Source organism: Trichomycterus rosablanca, chromosome 14, assembly GCF_030014385.1.
Source record: "Trichomycterus rosablanca isolate fTriRos1 chromosome 14, fTriRos1.hap1, whole genome shotgun sequence".
In the NCBI taxonomy this organism is placed as follows: domain Eukaryota; kingdom Metazoa; phylum Chordata; class Actinopteri; order Siluriformes; family Trichomycteridae; genus Trichomycterus; species Trichomycterus rosablanca.
In genome coordinates, this window is record NC_086001.1 from 20603169 (window position 1) to 20623201 (window position 20033).

The 20033-nt window shown below is 37.7% G+C and overlaps 1 non-coding gene and 1 pseudogene across 1 annotated transcript; one reads left to right on the top strand and one right to left on the bottom strand.

The window, feature by feature from the left end:
* Positions 1-3446: 3446 nt before the first annotated feature.
* Positions 3447-3518, bottom strand: trnaq-uug (transfer RNA glutamine (anticodon UUG)). The gene has a single exon. It is a non-coding gene; the product is annotated as a tRNA-Gln (tRNA).
* A 14667-nt stretch (positions 3519-18185) lies between these two features.
* Positions 18186-18294, top strand: LOC134327212 (5S ribosomal RNA; annotated as a pseudogene).
* Positions 18295-20033: the final 1739 nt, after the last annotated feature.

Genomic DNA, 20033 nt, shown 5'->3' on the forward strand with positions numbered 1-20033 from the left:
ACTAGTGCATGACCAACACAAACTGCAGCAAGAAATGAGCGAACATCTCAGACTTTACATCTACAAGGTGGACCAACAAGGTAGGAGTGTCTGTAGAGTGGACACAATGTTTTTAAAAACTCCAGCAGCACTGCTGTGTCTGATCCACTTGTACTAGTTCAACTCACACTAAAACACCACCACCATGTCAGTCACTGCAGTGCTGAGACAATCCTTCAGTGAATTAATACCTGCTCTGTGTTGGTCCTGACCATTGAAGAACAGGATGGAAGATGGCTAACAAAGTATGCAGAGAAACTGATGGACTACAGTCAGTAATTGTAGAACTAGAAAAGTACTCCAGTATAGTAAGTGGAGCTGATAAAATAGACAATGAGTGTAGATACAAGGAGTTGGTGTTAATGTTATGGTTAATCGATGTAAATAGCTAGCAAACAGTAATTATAAACAATTATTAACATTTATGGCTGAAAGAAGAATATCACAAACATATTTTTTGTTCCCTGGAGCCTAATTTAAGTTTGAAAATCACTAAATTGGCTAATCACTGAACACAAACATTAGATTGTTGTTTGTGAATAGTATTTAGAAGGTTGACCAGATTACAGAGACTCTAACAGGAAATGTTACTTAAATGTTTGTTAGAAACTTTGTCTGTTTAAGAGTGTTAAAAAACACAAACAGACAAAACTGTTAGCTTGATGCTACAATACATTCTCATTAAAGATAGAAATTTGCATTATGCTTGCAGTAAAAACTTGATGAAATAAAAGTGATTTAAAATAATTTCTGGATGAAATACTGCTTTATTAGTAAATGATTGTTTTATAGATGTTGAGTGTTAAGTCTTTATTTGCCACTCGACCCTGAAGCAAAACAGTTTATCAGTAATCAGTAAAATATCCCATGTGCTATTTTTATCATCCTCAACAAGCGGTAGTCTGAAGCCCCGTCTAAAGTCATGTCTGTTCATGAGAAATGTTGTGAGCTCTCAGGTTGGTCTAGAACTTTGTACACGTTTGGTGGTGTCTGTTTTATTCTGGGTAGATTTGAAGTCTGTGGGTTTCGGTGACTGAAGGTAAAATAAATGTGTAATTATTGTAAATCCTGTGGTGTGGCCAGGCAAAGATTAAGTGAATTAGATATGACATATTGTAAAAATTCTGGAAGGGAAAAAAATGATTTTAAAAGTGATTTCAATTTCAGTAAGACATTGATTTTCTTTATATAGTGCAACAGTCCATTGAGATTTTGAACGGCCTTCCAGCACTCTTCCCATCAGGAGTTGCACCACCACAGAAACTGGGACAGCCAAGTGAGGCTCTGTTTCATATTCTCATGGTAAGTATTGTCAGCTGTTATTTATTTGTTGTTTAGATAGTTTACTAAACTGCTTGCAAAGAAGCTTTTTGTTATTTAAATCCTGAATATCGTTTGTTCTGTTCATGTCTGTGGCTTATAGTGCCTTTGGTTTTTGTTTTTTCAGCCCTTTGAAAACGCTTCTATCAAGCCCCCTGCTTCTAACTGACCAGGATAACTGCATGATCAGTGTTGTCAAGAACCCAGTGACAACATTCCCCGAAGGCCTGCTGCACAAAGGTGTTTTGTATGTCAAGGCAAGTCAGGTCCAGATTGAAGGACTTTTTTATGTTTAAAGATGGTATATGAAGACCAAGCAATGTTGTTAATGTTGTAGACGTAGGGACATTGTTATTGGAAAACCTTAACATCTAAGATTGACATGTTTTAATAGAATTCTCAGAAGCGGCCTGAACATGCTTGTTGTGTATTTGGATAACGCTGCCTTGTTCGCACACTTGTAATGTATTCATATCAAGCTGCCATGATGGCACACTTGTTAATGTTAATAAAATTGATAGCAAAATTCAGATTTTCTGTTGTATTTTCGATAAACGGACTTGGCGTATGATGTTTAGTATTGAGTCTCTATATCTTTTGTGCATGGAAACTGAATTTTTTAATGCTTATGTTATAATTAAAATGCTTTAATTTTTATGTATTAGTGCTTATTTTTAAGAAGTCTTACTAAGTAACATTTGCGTACCCCATTGGCAGATTTTTTTTTGCTTAATATAAGCATTTACATCTCATTTCAATATTTCTTTTGCTGTTTTTATAGATCGTTTTTTAGTGTGTTAATTATAATAATGTGAGGGTTTTTAAATTGTTAATTTCTTATTTTGAGAACTATTTCTGGAGTTGATCTTAATTTAAGCTTTACAGTGTTAATTTAAGAACATTTTAAAGCCATTTTAGCTAAAAATATGTCCAAGCATTCTAATTTCAAGAATTTTTTTTACCAAATAAGGTTTTATGAAAATGCTTAAAACAAGATTATTATGCTAGTTTAGCTGATTATGCTAGTTTTTGAATTATTAATATGAAATTAGAGCAAATGAGTTTTACTCATAATGCCTTAATTCAAGTAATTTCCTACTAATTTTAAGATTATGAGAAAATTTATAGCACAAGATCTTTTTTCTTATTTTAGGAAATCTTGCTAAGATAAATTTTCTCACTATACTGGCAGATAATTTTGCTTGATTTCAGTACCTTTTGTCTTGATTTGTTTTTATTTTTCTTGTTTTCTGAAGGTGATTTTTTGCAGTGAGCAGGTTTAGACAGACTTTAAGCTGGATATTTGTGCTGGACTTGGCAGGGACGAGTGCCTTCTATTGCACAACCTCCCTGTTGATGAAACACAACAACAACGTGTAGTCCCACAGATTAGTGGAAATAAGTAACTGAAAAAGTCAGTAAACAATAGTCCTACAAGCACAAATATCCACCACCGGAGACCGGCTGTCCAAAGTGGAAGAACGTCCTTTTGGTTTCTGTAGATGTTAAATGAAAATGCCCCAACATGGGGCTCGAACCCACAACCCTGTGATTAAGAGTCTCATGCTCTATTGACTGAGCTAGCCGGGCTTAAGCAGCAGGTCAGAACAGACAGCTCATCGATCAGACCATCAGAGAGATGTAGGTTTAATTCACTAACATCACGACCAGATTAAGAACTAATTCACAGTTTACAAACAAACACAATTCAGAATAAGTAACAGAAACAGATACAGACTTACTGTCGCTGTATTTTATTATAGTGTTCAATTGTCTATTTTATTGAAATTACGCTTTAATGCATAGTAAGAATAGCTCCACATGTTTTGTACATAGTGTTTATGGTATTTAAGCTGTATTGATAGATGGAAGTTAACATGTAATCTAAGGTGACTTAAGTTTATATATACCTTCCTGAATGGTGATCCGCTTGGTTGACACAACTAGCACAAGTAATCATGGTGTACACCCCACAAGCGCTCTGTTGTACGCTACCGTCCTGAAACTGCTAAAGTTTCTAAACCTCTAAAGCTGAGTTTAGGAACACTATTCTTTACTCAGCATTGATAACAGTGATTTCTGATAACAGGTTCCACCGAGATTTGAACTCGGATCGCTGGATTCAAAGTCCAGAGTGCTAACCATTACACCATGGAACCACACAGTGAGGGCTTACTCAAGCCTAAAAGTTAATAATTAGTAATTTAAGAGCAAGTTGGCTGTTAGATGGTGCTGTAAACAATGATTTGCGATTATATTTTGGGATGGAGCAGTCACATGTGGAACACTATAACACTACTAGTGGTATTATGATATTCAAGCTGGATGAATGGATGGAAATTAACATGTCATTTAAGGTGACTCTAAAGTCTCTGTTGTACTGCACATGCGCTGAATGCTACCATCCTGAAACTGCTAATGTTTCTCAATTATGGATCTCACACCGGGCCCCAAATAAAAGCAGTAAGGTCCAACCAAGATTTGAACTCAGATTGCTGGATTCAGAGTCCAGAGTGCTAACCATTACACCATGGAACCCTGATGCCACAGGAGCTAAACATAATGATTTACCATTTGCTAAGTAAATAAAGCAAAAAAGAAAAATACACAACTTCAGACTTTACTTTCACATCTCAAGTGATTTATATTTAAACTTACGTGATTGATATAATTGAAATCTTTTTTTTTTTTTTTTTTTTGCTTCATATTTAATGACTTTTCCTAATTTAATGGGGACAACTGGGTAAACATAGAATTAACATGATGATGTGTTCAGTGTCCTGTACACATGTTGTACGCATCAGTGTTCTTTGAGGTCAGTTTGACACCAGGTTGTTTTAGCTGTATAAAACATATAATAAATATCAACATTTTACACACATTTGTTTTGGTTGTTTAGGAAGATATTGAGGTCACTATGACATGCAATTTTATAATCTTTAAAAAAAACTTTAAGGCCCTAATTTAACATACTCATAACTGTAGTAGTGCCAGAACCACTGATAGTTCACACAACATGGGGGAGGGGAAAACATCATCCTCGTTAGATTTTTGATATTTCCCATGCTGTGGGGACAGGAAAATATGGTTCCCGCGTATAGAGATAGAGGATGATGTTGAGGAGGACCCTGATGAGAATGAGTCCCTCAGTGTTGACCCTTCTTTTGTCTCTCAACCACCAGCAAACACACTACCTTCAAAAAATGAAAAGTTATTATGGTCTGTCTCCCCACTTAATCAACAGGGTAGACTTAGTGCTGCTAATGTCATCAAAATGGTTCCAGGCCCCACCAGCCATGTACAAGACATAAAATCAGCATTTGAGCTCTTCCTAACACCATCACAGCAAGTCTTTGGGCTGCTGACACTGGAAGGGCAATATTTCCAGCCACCATGTCTGTAAACACATTCCATGTTTTCTCCCTTGTCATTGATGACAGAGAAATAAGGCACGGCCGACGAGAGCATGACACACTTGCAGCAATGTGTACCTAGGAAGTATATAAAGCCCATAAAACAAAAAGATCTCTACTGCCAATTTGAGATCAGTCAATGAGATTTTATGGTGATCTGCATATTTTATTTTATTTTGCTTTTTTTTTAAGGTTGTTTAAGTGGTCAAAAAACAAACAAACATAAAGCATGTGACATAAACTTGGGTAAAAACTTTCATTATAATAATTTTCTAGAGGTTTAATTTGTGTTAAAAACTTGAAGGTAATAGGAGGGTTAATACAGAAAAGTACATGGAGATTTTAGAGCAACATGTGCTGCCATCAAGACGTTCTCTGTCTTGCTCTTTGGTGAAATTAGTCTATGACTGAATGAACTACCCAGCTGCCATAGTTCCTCATTGAGAGGGTGAGAAGGATTATGCAGGATGGCCCTGATTTGACTACCTCTAGACTGTCCAGCTGTAGACCCACCACAGAACCGGCTTTCCTGACCAGCTTATTTAGTTTATTGGCATCTCCAGCCTTGATGCCACCACCCCAGCACACCACCGCAAAATAGAGGTTTAGAAATAGTGTTTAGAAATCATCTAAACACTAGAATTTTTGATTATAAACTTACTTTAACACCTAGAAGTGTTAAAGTAAGTTTCTAACCTGCTTCATAACCTGAAAGAGGCTATTCATTTATAAAAACTTAGCATTCATAACATGAAGAATTCTTGCAAACACCATAAAGACCAGGGTAAAATTCTTCCACTTGAAAGTAAAAGTTGTTCTGTGTTTATTAAAGTAGATTAAACTTGAATAAAGAACAAAAACAGATTCAGATCTGAGGTTGGTACATTACACCACATTACATTTGATGATTAATAATCATATTCACACCATGATGTACATTTGATAATTGAAGTAGAACAGTTCTAGTGGATATTAGTAGAAAAAGAAAGTACACATAGCTTTTTCTGTACATGCAGTAGTAGAGTATCATTTTATTTTATCCCCTGAATGTGCTGGTGATAGTGAATGGTGTGAATGGAAATTTTATATTTTATTAGTTATTTGCATCAAACTTATACGTTTCTGCTTTCTTAGTTCAATTAGCAGAGGTAGAAGAGACTTTTGGAAGGTTACTTAGGGGCAGAGATATGTTGACCTTGGCATGGGCTTCTTGCTTCCGTGGGAATGCATGGGTGTCGGGATGGTGTGTGCGGGGGTGCATGCGCAGTTTTGATACGGGTGCATTCTTGTGGAGGTACGCCATGTTTCTAACAAACTAACTATTCTTGTAGGATGATAAGCAAGTTTGATGTGGAAAGTTGACCTTGAGTTGGGTCGCTGAGAAGAGTTAGCCTGAAGGGGCAGTAAAGTGGGGTATAAATACTGTGATAGGGCAGACAGGAGGGGCCCTCTCTCTCTGTAAAGCTGTGTGAGCGGTTTGCATTGAGGTTGGCCCTCAGCTGAGTAATAAATTGATGATTTGCTTTTATCACTATCCCGGTTGTCTGTGTCAATCTTTAAGGGTTATTTTGAATTCCCACAACAACATGGCACCAACCAGATGGGACCCATTCCTTGGACGGCTGAGAAGTTCTGGGGGATACAGACGTCAGTATCCTGAAGGAATTTACTTCATCTGAAACGCCCAATTGGCATTCTGCGTTGCAGGACCAGACTTCATCTGCCGCCTTGGTTCCGGGGTTACTATAATTTTATAGAAAGTAAGTAAATTAAATATTTAATATAATTGTATGTGGTGAATCACACAAGTAACAAAATTTAGACTTGGATTTTGTTGATGGTCGGGATGGCCGGGATTCAGCAGTATTTCTTGGATAGAAAATCTGCCACAGGTTGACGAACCTAGTGCAATATGTCTCCCGGGAGAAAAAACAAGTCAATCCTAAACATAGAAGTTAAATATGGGATATATTTAACGAAATATGGGGTGTATTTATGTGTTTAGGTGGTGTAGAACGAACATAGAAGTTAAATATGGGATATATTTAACGAAATACGGGATGTATTTATGTGTTCGGGTGATTCACGACGGACAATTTAAATTGGGTGGATTGACACAACAAGGCATAATGGGGAGTGGCAAAAGCAAACAGAAATTTTTGTTAGATGTGTATGATGAACCAAATGTGTGGTTTATGTATGTTAATTATGGTGAAACAGCAGTGGCTAAATTTGCATTTTGGATAAAAGAGTGTGGTTTTTCTTCCAAAGGTAGTTTTAGTGAAAGACAATTAAAAATGTTGAAAAGAAAAAAAAAAAAAAAAAAGTCTAAGAAACGTGCACATATATTACAAGCAGTATGTAAAACTAACAAAGCAGACGTCTAGTGTGTTAAATCTGTTTCAGACCCAGACCTAGACGGGTGTCCCGGTCCGTGTCCTCCAGCACAGAAACAAGCGCAAGTTCAACAGAAAGCTGAGGCAAGAAGCCATGAGGGTGCCATTCCACCTCCTGAACAGCACCGCCCAATAACTCCACGTAATAATCTACTAGACCTGCCTTCCAAACCTGAAGCAGGAAGCTCAGCTGTGCTAAGTACAACCTATGACCCGCCTAGTGAAGACAGAGAGGACCTGTTCTAATCCAACATGTTTTCCTCCCTTCACACTCGCTCGACTGGTGAATATCGTTTTAAGAAGAATGAAGATGGACAATAAAGACATGCTACATTTCCCATGATTGAAGTAGCAGGACCTGATGGACATGCAATGGTGGTTCATTGTCCGTGGACGGAGAATGACATCCCTGAGGTGTCCCAACAACTGACACATCCTCGTGAAGTTGGAGGAGAAAAGTTCTTAGTGGAACTGAGACCTACCACAAATGAACTAAAACGTCTAATGGGTCGGAAGCTGGGCGTGGACATTTCACATGTCAGAATGGACTGGATAACAGACAATGTCACACAGTGAAATGTGACCTGGAGTCATAAGGACAACAACAAATGCTTCATTTGCAAAAAGAAGGACACTGGGCCAACAAATGACTAAAAGAGTTGAGAACTATGGAGAAGACTGAATGATGGAGGAGGACCGGACTGAGGACAAACCAAAAGGGTCTGGTGAGTCAGAATTTTCTATGCTTTGCAAAGAAGAATTGCTTAAGCTAACACCTATAGCTGTTAAATGTAAATGATAAGATCCAAGTAGTTATAAAACATATAGAACAAAAGTATTTTCCTGAAGGAACATATGTTAAGTATTCTGAACCTTAAAATGTCTATGATAATTTAATGTTTGTGAATGGAACTGAGATAGAGTTTTTGGTAGACTCAGGAGAAGGGAGTTCAGCCATTAGAACTGATGAGTTTGAGGTCATTCCAAAGAAAAGTGGAAGATTCATGCATTCAGTTGGGGCAACAGGAGTCACGGTTACTGAATAGTATTCAGTGCTGTCAAAATATAAAAGGAAGAAGAAGATTTACAAGTATTTACAGAAACATATGGATATTTACACAGGATAACCAGTACAATTTGAAGTATGGATTTTAGATAAATAAATAAATTATGATGAATGAAGTCACTGATGAAGTCAATGATTTAATAAACTTAGTAAGTTACTGAAATTTGACCTTGTTGGTTATAAATGTTGTTTCTCAACTGAAGAGTATATGATATGATAAGATGACAGCTAGATGGCTGAGGTATAACAGTGTATTAATTGAAATGACTAACATCTAGTGGTGGGCGGATCGATACCAAATTTTGCAGTATCGCACACCACTACTAATATCACAATGAAAATATGTAATGTATTTAATCCTGATACTTTTCTTCCTACAGAAAATGAAGGTGAACCAAATGATTGTATTAATGTTGTTAATGAAGTTTGCTTTCCTAGACCAGATTTACAGGAAACTACAAAATCCAGATATGGAGCTATTTGTTGATGAATCTTCATACAGAAGCACAGAAACAGGAAGAAGCTGTGTGGGGTATGATGTAATGACAAAAAATTTAACAATTAAAGCAGAATCACTAACATCTCATCTATCAGCTCAAGCTGATGAATTAATAGCATTGTAAATTGGCTAAAGGGAAAAACTGTTAGCATTTTCACTGACTGTACATATAAATTTGAAGTAGTACATGAGGCTTTTGACCTATTTAGGTAAACCTATCACACATCACAACCTGTTTTCTGCACTTCTGGATGGAATCCTATTTCCAAAAGCTATTGATGTATGTAAATGTGAAGCTCACACCTCACGTTCTGATCCCATTTCACAGGGCAACAACAGAGCAGACATGGCCGAGAAAGAAAAGGCAGCAGTGAAATGTACAGTAGATAAATATTTTGTGTTGTGCAAAAAATGATTTTTGTTTCAGCTGACCTGACAGCCATCCAGTCCTTCGCCAAGGCGGAAGAAAAGGCCGAGTGGAAGCGAGCTGGGTGTAACAAAAAGGATGAGGTTTGGTATGGTCCAACTGGTAAGCCGTGTCTTCCCCAAAATTTTTTTTCTAGATTATGATAATTTGACACATGGTCGAGACCATGTGCCAAAAAGGAGGGATGCATGGTAGTATCTCAAGACATTGGTACACTAAGGGCTTAACTAGCTTAACTATTTACTCCCAAAAATTTTGTGAATGCTGCATGATTTGCAAAATAAATAAAGTTAGTAGGGGAATTAAAACTCCTTAAAGTGCCAAACCATCGGCTGATTGACCATTTCAGCATCTACAGATTGATTTCATTGATATGTTCTCCAAATGGATTGAAGCATTCCCAACTGAGGGTGGGACATTAAAAACAGGATGCAAGTGCGGTAGCAAAAGCACTGACATAATCCAAAAGTGGGGGATCTGTGAAAGAATTGGCAATGACAATGGTACTCCATTTGTCAACAAAGCATTACAGCAGGTCGTGAGTATGTGATTTATTGATTTAAAACAACAGTGCGCCCATCACCCAGCCTGTGGGGCTGTGGAGCAAGAAAATGGCACACACAAACACAAATTGACAAAATGTCGTTCAGATACTGGTCTGACATGGGTTAAGGCCCAGCCAGTGATAATAATGTATATGAGAACCAGAATAAGGGAAGAACAAACCTAAGCCCTTTTGAGATACTATTTGGCAAGACCTCCAAAAGCAGGAATCAGGCCCAGAGAAACTCCAAGGCCACTCACGGATGAGTGTGAGTGAAATGTTAAGTTATTGCGAAACCTGTCCTGTGTTTTGTGTGAAGTTCACAAGCAGGTGAAAGACTTCCTTCCAGGACCAAGGAGTACCTATCTACATGATCTGAAATCCAGGTTACTGAGTGATGGTGAAAGAGTTCAGAAAAGACTTCGGGAGAAAAAGCTGGAAAGCCAAGAGGTGGCTAGATCCATTCCAAGTGCTCCTAACGGCACACACCGTCGTCAAGGTTGCTGAAAGAGCCACGTGGATCCACGATAGCCATTGCAGAAGAGTACCTGAACCAACTGAGAACCAGAGAGAGGAGGAATCAACTGAAACCAGCCCTGACACACAACACAGAGCAAGATTAAAGGGGCAATGTGAGCTTGTCATTTTGCCCAAAACCACACAAAAACAACAGAGTTTTTGCATAAAAGTCACCTAAACGTGTTGACCCAGGAGAGGGGTACCTGATAAAAGAAGAGGACGTCATTGAGCCGACTGACATTGGACGGTGTGAAATAGCTGATTGATCGAACTGAAAAAAAAAAAAAAACCTTGAACACTGTGTAATAAAGTACATCTTGAACCAAAATCCAGAACATTTAATGAGACAGATTTTCACCTCAGTAACTAGTGAAAGAGTCAACTGTGAGCTTGTGTGTGAGTTTTATCTGATTTAACAGGATCAGCGAAGTGATCTTTGGAACATGTGGGAGATCCAGAGACTGAGAGTGAGACCTGGGGATAACACCTGTGTTGCAGAAAATTGTTGTAGACTAGATAATCTATAGAGGAAGGGTGTTTCTAAGCCTCGGTGAGGTGGGACGAGTGCTGATTGGGCGTGCCCGCACTCCGAGCACCAACATACGTCAAAAATGGCAAAGGCTCACCTAACCTAGAAATTTCAAAGTCTGATGAAAATGAAAGCCTATTATTGACACATGGTGTATTGTATGTTAGCATGTCTAAGATTGGATGTGGCTTAGATAGGTTGAATTGGGGAAAAGATAGCTAAATTCTTAGACAGGTGTTCGAGAATTAGGTATCAGTATTACTGTTTATGAAAATAACTAAAGTGTTAAATAATTAATGTAAATAGTTTTTATTTACCTATTGAGTTTCTTTTGACTGAGAGTTTTTGTTTTGATCATCTTATCAATCAAGTTGATAGAAGTTTTTGATGATTTAATGTTGTTTGAGTAGTTTTTTTTTATATACAGTGTATCACAAAAGTGAGTACACCCCTCACATTTCTGCAAATATTTCATTATATCTTTTCATGGGACAACACTATAGACATGAAACTTGGATATAACTTAGAGTAGTCAGTGTACAGCTTGTATAGCAGTGTAGATTTACTGTCTTCTGAAAATAACTCAACACACAGCCATTAATGTCTAAATAGCTGGCAACATAAGTGAGTACACCCCACAGTGAACATGTCCAAATTGTGCCCAAATGTGTCGTTGTCCCTCCCTGGTGTCATGTGTCAAGGTCCCAGGTGTAAATGGGGAGCAGGGCTGTTAAATTTGGTGTTTTGGGTACAATTCTCTCATACTGGCCACTGGATATTCAACATGGCACCTCATGGCAAAGAACTCTCTGAGGATGTGAGAAATAGAATTGTTGCTCTCCACAAAGATGGCCTGGGCTATAAGAAGATTGCTAACACCCTGAAACTGAGCTACAGCATGGTGGCCAAGGTCATACAGCGGTTTTCCAGGACAGGTTCCACTCGGAACAGGCTTCGCCAGGGTCGACCAAAGAAGTTGAGTCCACGTGTTCGGCGTCATATCCAGAGGTTGGCTTTAAAAAATAGACACATGAGTGCTGCCAGCATTGCTGCAGAGGTTGAAGACGTGGGAGGTCAGCCTGTCAGTGCTCAGACCATACGCCGCACACTGCATCAACTCGGTCTGCATGGTCGTCATCCCAGAAGGAAGCTGACGCACAAGAAAGCCCGCAAACAGTTTGCTGAAGACAAGCAGTCCAAGAACATGGATTACTGGAATGCCCTGTGGTCTGATGAGACCAAGATAAACTTGTTTGGCTCAGATGGTGTCCAGCATGTGTGGCGGCGCCCTGGTGAGAAGTACCAAGACAACTGTATCTTGCCTACAGCCAAGCATGGTGGTGGTAGCATCATGGTCTTGGGCTGCATGAGTGTTGCTGGCACTGGGGAGCTGCAGTTCATTGAGGGAAACATGAATTCCAACATGTACTGTGACATTCTGAAACAGAGCATGATCCCCTCCCTTCGAAAACTAGGCCTCATGGCAGTTTTCCAACAGGATAACGACCCCAAACACAACCTCCAAGATGACAACTGCCTTGCTGAGGAAGCTGAAGGTAAAGGTGATGGACTAAACCCAATTGAGCACCTGTGGCGCATCCTCAAGTGGAAGGTGGAGGAGTTCAAGGTGTCTAACATCCACCAGCTCCGTGATGTCATCATGGAGGAGTGTAAGAGGATTCCAGTAGCAACCTGTGCAGCTCTGGTGAATTCCATGCCCAGGAGGGTTAAGGCAGTGCTGGATAATAATGGTGGTCACACAAAATATTGACACTTTGGGCACAATTTGAACATGTTCACTGTGGGGTGTACTCACTTATGTTGCCAGCCATTTAGACATTAATGGCTGTATGTTGAGTTATTTTCAGAAGACAGTAAATCTACACTGCTATATAAGTTGTACACTGACTACTCTAAGTTATATCCAAGTTTCATGTCTATAGTGTTGTCCCATGAAAAGATATAATGAAATATTTGCAGAAATGTGAGGGGTGTACTCACTTTTGTGATACACTGTATATATATTTTTTATGTAAGTCATCCTGTGCTGAACCTGTGGTGTTGAGTACACTATCACATCAGGTAGGTTGGTTGGTAAGATGGGTAGGGTGTGGTATTTTCCCTAAATTGGAAATTGGTTGCTAATTAGCTCGTGAGGATTCTCGAATGAGCCTGAGGGTTTTTTTCGTCCACCCATGGGGGATGACAGGATAAACAAGTAGATAGCATGGAACATTTATATTAAGACTTTATTAATCACTTATGGGTTTGTGACATAAAGTCACAAAAGAGGGGAATCTATTCTTAGTGATATTCTCAGAAATATTCCTAGCAAAAACAGTATATTCATTTCATACTATTTTTTTTTTTTTTTAGGTGTGATTACTCTATGATAACAATACCTTAAACCTCTGACAAGGGTATATTTAGTATATAAAATTTTGTTAGTGTTGTCCAGGAAGGACAAGAGGAAGGATTGTGAATGGAAATTTTATATTTTATTAGTTATTTGCATCAAACTTATACGTTTCTGCTTTCTTAGTTCAATTAGCAGAGGTAGAAGAGACTTTTGGAAGGTTACTTAGGGGCAGAGATATGTTGACCTTGGCATGGGCTTCTTGCTTCCGTGGGAATGCATGGGTGTCGGGATGGTGTGTGCGGGGGTGCATGCGCAGTTTTGATACGGGTGCATTCTTGTGGAGGTACGCCATGTTTCTAACAAACTAACTATTCTTGTAGGATGATAAGCAAGTTTGATGTGGAAAGTTGACCTTGAGTTGGGTCGCTGAGAAGAGTTAGCCTGAAGGGGCAGTAAAGTGGGGTATAAATACTGTGATAGGGCAGACAGGAGGGGCCCTCTCTCTCTGTAAAGCTGTGTGAGCGGTTTGCATTGAGGTTGGCCCTCAGCTGAGTAATAAATTGATGATTTGCTTTTATCACTATCCCGGTTGTCTGTGTCAATCTTTAAGGGTTATTTTGAATTCCCACAACAATGGTGATATGACCTCTCTCCTGTGTGAATGCGCTGGTGTTGTTGGAGAACATAATGTGCAATAAAACACTTCCCACACTCTTAACAGTGATGTAGTTTCTCTATGTGAATACGCTGATGCCGTTTGAGATTATTTTCATGAGCAAAAATCTTTCCACACTCTGAGCAGTAATACGGTTTCTCTCCTGTGTGAATACGCTGGTGATTTTGAAGGTGACCCTGTTGAGCAAAACTCCTCCCACACACTGAGCAGTGATACGGCTTCTCTCCTGTGTAAATACGCTGGTGTACTTTAAGAGCACTACTGTGAGAAAAACTCCTCCCACACTCTGAGCAGTGATAAGGTTTCTCTCCTGTGTGAATACGCTGGTGTTTTTGAAGGATACTATGTTCAGCAAACTTGTTTCCACACTCATTTAATCCTAAACACAAACAAGGAATTGAAAGGCTATTCTGTAAAGTGAAATGACATGAACTTAGATAAAGCTTTTATGATAAGAATCTAAGTCATGTAAAATGCTGTATGTATATTTGTGTGAATTAGTTTCTACTGTATATGAGGAACAATAAGAAAACTATAAGAGGAAACACCCACCTATAGATTTATCTGTAGATTTAATATGATTTTACTTTAATTTAAAGTCAGCTAAAATATAATCTAAGCTCATTTCTGTTTTATTTTAGATTGTTATTAAATAAAATAATCTTGATTACATGAATTGTTATTGTTATTAAAAGGAATGATCTTGTTTCCACAGAACAATTCTACTTCATAATGATAGTACACCATCTGTAGTTTACACTCAGTTAATATCAAGACATTCTGATGTATCATTTCTAAATACATTCTAGAAATGTGACAATATAAAAGACCTTTATTATAAAGTTGAAGTGTACCAAAAAATAGGGTTTAGATGTGCATAAAACTTTTAGCATAGACCATGTGATCTGTACCGTAAAACATGGTGTTAATGGACCTGGGTTTAAATAGCATTTACAACAGGGTGCAAACTGTACACTTTGCTGTTTACACCAGGGTTCAGATAGCATCTGCCTAATTTAAAATAGTTCTTCATGTAACCTGAAATTCTATTCATAAATCATTAGTTAATAAAGAAGATTGGAGAGGAGAAGAACAGAAAAGGGTAGAAGTGAAGTGAAATTCGGAGCTTTCAGTATTTAAAGTGTTATTATTAAATGTTTTTTATATGATCTATTATAAAATTATAAAAAATTATAAAAACTAAAATGTTTATAATATAATATAATATAATAAATAAAATGATAAAAAGTTTAATGATAAAATATTCCTAGCTGTAATACCAATGTAAACAAAATACAACACAAAAAAAGTATCAATCGGAATGTAAAATGAAAGTATATTATTATTAATAATAAAAGATTCACTAGTAGTACACTGATCGTTCATTTTCCATTTCAACAGTATCTGTGACCCCCTGGATTCTGGGCTAGTTTCAGCTTCAGGCTACTTTCAAAATGTGTCACGGCTGTCTAAAAGCTTTCATTGCAAACCATACAAAATGTTTTTAATGAGGATTTGCGCTCACATATCTATTAACAAGGTCTGCTAGTTTTAGCATGTGAAGGTTTTCAGGTTTTGTTTCCTTCCCTTTATTAATCTTTATGTTTCCTCAGTGAGCTCGTATCACTGCTCAGAATGTAGAAAGTGCTTCAGTAAATCCAACAGTTCACATATTTCTACACCATGAATACAGATAAATCTATAGGTGGGTGTTTCCTCTTATAGTTTTCTTATTGTTCCTCATATACAGTAGAAACTAATTCACACAAATATACATACAGCATTTTACATGACTTAGATTCTTATCATAAACGCTTTATCTAAGTTCATGTCATTTCACTTTACGGAATAGCCTTTCAATTCTTTGTTTGTGTTTAGGATTAAATGTAAATAACTTCTCTGCTGAGATAAATAGGTGTAGTTTGACTTCACCCATCATGCTTTGTGGCTCCACCTAGTTCATTTGCACACGTTCCATAGATAATGAGCTAGTACTTCACACAAGAAGGTGTGAATGGTTGTCTGATGATTGACCAATGCAGAGTTTTTATCTGGTCTTGGGTCTTTGTCCTCAGCTCTATTTAAGGACTAAACTCTAGACCTTTAGCTGAGTCACTTGGTAAGAAGGATCTTCTGCACGTTCTTCATTAGAAACGACCTGCTCGAGACACCAGCTTTGTTAAAGTGACTGCCAGGATTCTAACAGGAAGGTAAAGGGTTTTCTTGTTTGTTTCTTTTACATTTATGTTGCATTTGTTGTTCTTTTTATTTTATTATGTTATTTAATATTATTAGGTTAATATATTCAGACAGTTTAAAATAGCTTTATGCTCATAATTGTGGTGATTTATGAAGCCTTTTTTACTCCCAGCACACCAAAGATTTACACTTGTGAGCTAATTATTAGTCCTGTCATGAACTGGATTAGATTTGCTTGGTGCAGGACTGATGTTGAGAAAGTCAGATCTCTTATATCTTTATTTATATCAAGTTATTTATAGTTATTTAATTATTAATATCTGCAGTATTTATAAGTATTTTATCCTGATGTTCTTTGAATTCAGATTCTCACTTAGATGTGAAGTGAATTTAATGTTTTAATTACTAGGTGATGAGTTTAATATTATTGTGGTATTAATGTAGTAAAAGTAATTCTAATTAATCGACTTGTTTCTTTGTTTCTGTTGCTTTCCAAGGAAACAGTTTCTACAGTCTTATCAAAGCATAAACATGAAGAACTTTCATCACTGCTCAGAGTGTGGGAAGAGTTTTACTATGCAGGGTAATCTCCAACAACACCAGCGCATTCATACAGGAGAGAAGCCATATCACTGCTCAGAGTGTGGGAAGAGTTTTACTACACAGAGTAATCTCAAACAACACCAGCGCATTCATACAGGAGAGAAGCCATATCACTGCTCAGAGTGTGGGAAGAGTTTTACTACACAGAGTAATCTCAAACAACACCAGCGCATTCATACAGGAGAGAAGCCATATCACTGTTCAGAGTGTGGGAAGAGTTTTATTAAGCAGAGTAATCTCCAACAACACCAGCGTATTCACACAGGAGAGAAACCGTATCACTGCACAGAGTGTGGGAGGAGTTTTGCTCAACAGAGTCAACTTCAAAAACACCAGCGTGTTCATACAGGAGAGAAACCGTATAACTGCACTGAGTGTGGAAAGAGTTTTATTCAAAGTAGTGACCTTAAAGTACACCAGCGTATTCACACAGGAGAGAATCCGTATTACTGCTCAGTGTGTGGAAAGATTTTTGCTCATGAAAATAATTGCAAACGGCATCAGCGTATTCACATAGAGAAACTACATCACTGTTAAAAGTGTGGGAAGTGTTTTATTGCACATTATGTTCTCCAACAACACCAGCTCATTCACACAGGAGAGAAGTAATATCACCGTTCACTGTCTGAAAAGAGCTTTAGTGAAAGGAATATTATTTAAGTACACCACACCAGCGCATTCACATAAGAGGATGACCCATACTGCTGCTTATAGTGCAGATGAAGTTTTACTGAAAGCAGCATTTTAAATAGTTTTTGTGACTGGAGTCGTCTTGAAAAACACCAGCGCATTCAGAGGAGAAAATAAAATGATACTCCACTACTGCATGTACAGAAAAAGCTATGTGTACTTTTTTTCTACTAATATCCACTTGAACTGTTCTACTTAAATTATCAAATGTACATGATGGTATGAATATGATAATTAATCATTAAATGTAATGTGGTGTAATGTACCAACCTCAGATCTGAATCTGTTTTTATTCTTTATTCAAGTTTAATCTACTTTAATAAACACAGAACAACTTTTACTTTCAAGTGGAAGAATTTTACCCTGGTCTTTATGGTGTTTGCAAAGTTTTCATAAATGAATAGCCTCTTACTTTAACACTTCTAGGTCTACACTCCAAAATTCTAGTTTTTAGATGATTTCCACTTAGCAAATAATGAACCGTCCTCAACCAGAATGTACATGAGATGGTGTGAATGGAGGGCTGTGGACTGAACAGTGTTGCATTGTTCTATCATCATGAGTCTTTGTTCTTTGTGTTTATCTATAGACCAAATTAGTGGTAGCTAAACTCCTTTGTTAAAAGAAATATTTATATTTACGTTTAATTATCCTACCATCTTCTAGTGCATAAAACCCAGTTCATATAAATCCTAATGAAGGTGTTTTTGTACTAAATGCAGGTGAAAGAGGATCAGCAGCAGCAGCTGAGCGGTGTGTGTGGTTCTCTGTGTGTTTTGTCTCTGTTTCAGGATCTTTTATTTGAAAAGCTGCGTGTAGAACAGAGAAAGTAAAAGACGCCACACAGCGGAGTGAAAGGCTGAACGACGGACGTCTATAAGAAGCAGCTTGTTTACAGAGTCTCTTGCTTACGGCCACACCACCCTGAGAACACCCGATCTCGGAAGCTAATCGGGGTCGAGCCTGGTTAGTACTTGGATGGGAGTCCGCCTGGGAATACCAGGTGCTGGAAGCTTTTATCCACACACACCCACCTTCACTCCAAACCTCCTGTTACACACTGACCCAGCGGCTTTTTCTTCATCAAAGCTACACAATGAGACAAAGATCAGCTCATACTTTCATTCTTACTACAGTAAAACACATTCAACTGACTTTTAAAGTGAAGTTCAGAATGTTGTACAGACATCGTCACCATCTAGTGGTGCTAGAAATAAATTAAAATAAGTGAAATGTTTATTTTGTACCTTGGTTTTATATTATTTGTACAAACATTTGTTTTATGCAACTTTAAACTGTAATAAAAGAAAAAGTGGGTGTGGCCCGTACAGGAATAGAACCTGTAACCTTGGCGTTATTAGCAGCACGCTCTAACCAACTGAGCTAACCGGCCTACGTACAAAGGCAGGGCATATACCCACATACCCGATTCTACACTGACAGCCCTTCAGTTATTTATTCTGGGTGGTACGGTGGCTAAGTGGGTAGCACTGTCGCATCACAGCAAGAAGGTCCTGGGTTTGATCCCCTGGTGGGGTGGTCCGGGTCCTTTCTGTGTGGAGTTTGCATGTTCTCCCCGTGTCTGCGTGGGTTTACTCCGGGTGCTCCGGTTTCCTCCCACAGTCCAAAGACATGCAAGTGAGGTGAATTGGAGACACTAAATCGTTCAAGACTGTGTTTGATGTAACCTTGTGAACTGATGAACCTTGTGTGAAGATAAACTACCGTTCCTGTCATGAATGTAACCAAAAGTGTAAAACATGACGGTAAAATTCTAATAAACAAATAAACAAACAGTTATTTATTCTTAAAAGAAAAATACATGACCGTGTAGAATAAAAGTATATAGCTCTACATTTCTTTTAGTCTTCTGCCATGTGCAGTACAAGAATTCACTAAATTACACAGCAGTTCTCTTTTTATTTATTTATTTATTTTTGCCATTGACAAAATTGATTGAATAAAGGTCATGCCACGTTCATTAGGTGAAATAAAGCCAGAATTAATGATTGCAGAAGAACAGTGGTATAGCCTGAGGTAAACCTTAGCAAGTCATGTGACCCATGTGTACCATCCAATGAAACATCTGTGATTAAGAACTAATTCACAGTTTACAAACAAACACAATTCAGAATTCGTAACAGAAACAGACACAGACTTACTGTCACTGTATTGTATTATAGTGTTAAATTGTAGCGTATTTTATTGAGATTATGCTTTAATGCTGTATTTTCCTACATTTATTTAATCCAGCACAATGGTTACACTGCACAACCCAACAAGTTAAAATAACCCATCATGTGTTCTGTCCAATATTTACACAGTGCTGGTTGCCAAATAACACATTTTCACCTGCATTCTGCGTTTTCTTTCCTGTATACCAAAAACAGTCGCCATTGCAGATCTACCACATGTTACAAAAACACTTGACACACTTAATTTTTTCTTTCTTTATCTTGCCGGTGTCACATTGTATTGAAACTAAAATAAATAAATAAAAACTTAAAATTTAAAAGCAAGTGTTTAGGTTCATTCATCATCTTAACACATATAACAAACTAATGAAGCTCGTCAAATTTCAGACATTGTTCACGTAAACAAAAATCTCAAGTGGAAGCACAATTTATTTATTTATAGATGGTGCTGTTTATGGTTTTACACTCAAAAACATGAACAGTTAAAAAATAACAACAAACACAACAACAGCAATTTAATAATAATGTCACAAATCTGTACCCAAGCAACAAGCTGTAA